The sequence below is a fragment of the Panicum virgatum genome, chromosome 9N (genome assembly GCF_016808335.1).
Source record: "Panicum virgatum strain AP13 chromosome 9N, P.virgatum_v5, whole genome shotgun sequence".
NCBI classification, from domain to species: Eukaryota; Viridiplantae; Streptophyta; class Magnoliopsida; order Poales; family Poaceae; genus Panicum; species Panicum virgatum.
Window position 1 is genome coordinate 11,145,408 of NC_053153.1, and position 4,692 is coordinate 11,150,099.

Here is a 4,692-nt window from a genome sequence, read left to right on the forward strand (position 1 = left end):
GGCCGCGAGCTATGGCTGCTTCGGTGAGCTGTTATCGGGTTAGTTCAAGTGGACATCCGTGCCCCGTTCGATAAGGGTTGGCTCGTGGTCCATGGACACGTCACATAAAGCGCTCGCAAAGGTTCGCTAGGCGGGGCTCGGACCCGTTCGATAGGGTCCGAGGGCTCGATGCTCTCCCTCGATGGGATCCCCCTGCTAGGCACCCTCGACTGGCCTTGAACACTGCGTAGGAAGTCTCGAACTCTGTGTTCAAGGGTAGCTTGTACGGCACGTCCATGCAGTCCCTGACTCTAGTGATCTGGGGCGCCTGTCGAACCCTCGACGGGACAGGTTTCGAACCCCTGATCAGTAAGGCCTTGGAATAAGTTTCCTTCAAGGGTGAAGGGCCCCAGAAAGGAATATTCCGTCACGGTTCGCAAGCGACGCAGAGTCGCTAGTCGTGTGCGCGGGTCTTCCGCTGGTCGTGGGCGACATGGCCCGATTCGTGCGGTGCAGTGCGGGCGCGCATTTTCAGGCGACTACCTCGGGTAGACGAAGCGGCGTTGGCGGCGGCTGATGGATGGAACAGCGCAACAGTCGCGCTGCGCCCGTCGGTTACCGCACCGCAGTTATTGCCGAGTGCGCGCGTGGGAGACTCCGCAGTCATGGGGCCCATCCGTCAGCGACGGCAAAATCTACCGCATTAAATGCGGCGGATTCGGGCCATGGCGGCGTATCCGCGCGTCGTGGTGAAATAAAAGCGAAAGAGGGAGGACTGTTTGGGCTCACCTGGCCATTTGCCTTCATCTCCCCGCTGTTCTCCGCCTCCCCTGCGTCCTGAGCCCACAGCTGAGAGCGAGAGGAGGAAGAAGGAGAAGATCGAGAGCATACCTTAGGCACCGCAGAGCTTGTCTTCCCACATCTCCCCGCAGCTCGAAGCAATGTCGGATATCCGGGAGCCATTGCCATGGGGAAATCCACCGCTACAGAGGCGGTTCTGGAGCAGCTGGTCACCGACCGGCTGCTGCCAATGAACATGAGCTCGGATGCGGCCGGCGTTGATTTCCCCGCGGCCGGAGGAGACCGAGCCGAATCCCCCTGAAGGCTACGTCGTGAGCCTCGTGCGTCTGCACGAGCGGGGATTCGACGTCCCCGTCAACAGGTTCATGCGGGCTTTGTGCGAGCACTACGGAGCAGAGCTGCACAACTTCGGCCCCAACTCCATCTCGCAGGCGGCGGTCTTCGTCGCCGTCTGCGAGGGTACTTGGGGATCGAAGCCCACTGGGATATGTGGATCCACCTGTTCCGCGGCGAGCTCTTCGTCGAGAACATGCGGGGGCAACCAAAGAGGTTTGCGCGCGCTGGAGGCCTGACGCTCCATTTGCGCCCGAGCCGAAAGAACTTGTATATCCCGAACAAGATGACCACGAACAACGCCGGGTGGACTCGTGGGTGGTTTGTACCTGCGCAACTTCGGCAACAAGCTCCCGGCCTTCACCAACAAGGTGCTTCGGGAGAGACCAGCCAAGTGGGACTGGGGGGTGTCGCCCCCAGCGCAGCAAGGGATGCTCGAGGTCCTCATCGAGGCGTTGGTGCACCTGGTGAGGAAGGGGTTGACGGCGGGTGCCGTCATCGCGAACTTCTACCGGCAGAGGGTGATTCCTCTGACGGAGAGGACCCTGCCGATTTTCGGCCTCACCCCCGGGGTCCCAGCCTCGGGCTTGAGGACGTCGACGGTGCTGCTCCCTCGAGGCATCGCTGCTCGGAGGGCCAGGAACGCGGTGGCGGAGTTCCCTGACGACGCAAGCGATCTCTGGGAGATCAAGATGCGCCCCGAGCCGGGGTACATTTCAGTGGTGAGTCCCGATTTCAATCCGTTGTCGATTTGTGTCATTCCTTTCCCCTTCCTGCTTCCTGACTCCGATTTGACTGCATTTTGCAGGGGGTGGGCCGCAAGTGCCACCCCTCGAGGCGGTGAAGAAGCGGAAGGAAGCGGCGGAGGCAGCTGCCGACAGGAAGAGGAGAAGGAAGGAGAAAACATGACAAGGCATGCAAAATCGCACGCGAGGAGGGGAAGCCGCGGCCCGCTACGCCCGAGTCCACGAGTGAGGAGGAGGAGGACGCCTCGGATGCCGAGGTCGACCTCCCGGGTGGGGACGAGGGCGGCAACTGGTACGGATTCCCCGCCGGTCTATCAAGAGGCTGGCGACGAGGATGCGCCAGCGGCACCGCGTGAGGCGAGGCCCGCACCGGGATTGTCGGCAGACCCGCCCCTCACGGGGGCGGAGCGGAGGTCGCCCACGCCGGCGGCGGGCGGCAGATCATCTACGCCCACGATGTCGACGGGCGGTGATGGGTCTGCGGCGAGCGCGGGAACGCCCGCGCAGACGGCCTTGAGGCCTCAGGCTGGTCCGAGGACAGCACCCTCGGATCAGCCGTCGAGGGGCGTCAGCGTGCCGCGGGCCCGAAGGAGTGGCACGGGCAAACGCAGCATGAGTGCCCGGTCCGGGTAAGTGTTTCTGGTCTTATTCGTTGCGTTCATTTAATCGATCCCCCAGTCCTGCTAACCTCAGCCTTTTTTCCCCGATTTCCAGCTCCGGAGCCGTTGCCAAGGATGCAGCCCCGCTCGTGTCGACAAAAGCCCTCAAGACCGGGGCGCGCGCCACGCCGCATTCGGCGCCGCAGCCCCCGCCCGTCGTGGATATCGTGGCGGAGGCCGCGAAGCTGCGGGAGGCCATGGCTCGAGGGGCCCAAGCGGCCCAACAGGCTCGAGCGCCAGGGAACGGGGGGTGACGCCGGCCAGAGTGGCGTTGGAGCAGCAACTCCGGCTGACGCCGTGGGGGAGGCCGGCCGGGGAGGTGTAGATGACGCCGCCCGGCCGGACGTCGAAGTTGGGGCCGGTCGGGGCGATGCGGATAGCGCCGCCTGTCCGGTCGCAGAGGAAGGAGCTGGTGGGGATGCGCAGGAGCGCCCCGCCAAGCCAGCCATAGGTGGAGTCCCTCGTCCCCGAGCACCCGAGGGCTGGGGGGCGAGGGCGTCGCGGAGGAGGAGTCAGCGCCAAGGGCGCCGGTGTCGGAGGAAACCCGCGTTGCGATGCCTGCAGAGGCCCGGGACGAGGGTGTTGTTGTAGCAACGACGGCGCAGGTGGCGCCGGAAGGCGTAGTGCCGGTGGTGCAGCTGCCGGATAGCAGCGAAGAATACGGGGATTCGAGGGACATCGACCCCGCTGCTGCGGCAAGCGCCGCCGACAAGATTGCCGAGCTTACGTCGGCCTGTGCGAAGGCGCTCGACGAGGGGGACATCCGAGGGGCCCCATCACGGGGCAATTATCCAGTTCGGGGTCCCCCCGGAGTTTCTCCGTGACGAGTGAGAGGAGGAGGCCGTCTGGCAGGCGCAGATCGAGGCAGGTTCTCAGATCCTGAACCACCTCGATCGCGCCCTGGAGCTCCATCGAACGACAGACTACCAGATCAGCCAGGTAAGCGGCTCCTTCCCGGGAATCGTATGTATTTTGGCGTTGATTTCATTTGTTTTACCCACGCCTTTCCTCTTGCAGCAGCTGAGGGACATCTCGCGCAAGAAGAGCGTCGAGATGACCCGGCTGTACTCCCAGGTACGCTGGCTTGGGCAGCACAACACTGGTCTGGTGCTCCAGAATGTCGACGCCAACACGAAGATGACGGATCTGGAGGCGCGTCGGCAGGCGCTGGAGGAGGAGTTGGCGCCGACCGCCGGCGAGCGTGACGTCCAAAGGGCTGCAGCGGAGCAGAAGGCTCAGGAGGCCGAGGCGCAAGCCGCCGAGCTGCAGCGCACTAGGACGGCGCTCGAGCAGAAGGAAGCCGAGCTCCAGCGCAAGGAGGTCGAGCTCCAAGGCAAGGAGGCCGAGCTCCAGCGCGAGAAGGCAACCGTCGTCACGCTCACCGGGACCCTCGAGGAGAAGGGCAAGGCCCTCGAGGAAAAGGAGGTGGCCCTCCGGAATACGGAGGCCGCCCCTCAAGGGGAAGGAGAACTCCTTGTCTTCACTCGAGGAGGCCACCCGAGTCCAGCGAGAGGAGGCGCATAAGAGCATTGCAGGTGGGTGCTCGAAATTTCGATATTGTTGGATTCCCATTTTTTCGCAGCTTATCTTGGTTCCTTTGATCAGAGCTGAGGCAAGCAAGTGGCAGACGAGGCTGCGGCAAAGGAGGCGGTCAACACCGCGCTCATGGCGGCGCAGGCGGAGTACGCTGACCTGGAGCGAACCGTCGTGAGCGTGAGCCAGGAGCTCGAGGGGGAGGGCGCCGTGTCTGGTAGCTCGGTGATCAGCCGCCTGCGAGCGCTAGGTGGCCGGATCGCCGAGCATGCCAAGAGCACCTTCCGTCTCGGTGTCCTGCGAGCCCTCGCCATGGCCTCGACGCACTACATCATGGATCTCCAGAGGGTGTCGTCGGGGTACGTCGTTCCCAACGACGCCGATGCGGACGCCGCGTCAGCTATCATGGACGACGCCGACGCAGCCGCCGAGGAGTTCGCCACTGCCTTAGCCGGGAAGGTCGAAGCTGACATCCCCCTGATAGCCGAGCTCGATGCTATTGCAGATCCACAGAGGGGGATGATAACCTGTAGGGAAACTGAGCCTCAGAGCCCATGTAACGAATTAGTACTTATTGTAATTGTACTTATGAATTTAAGAAATTCATTATCGTTAAAATCGACAGTGTGGCCCATCGAGGC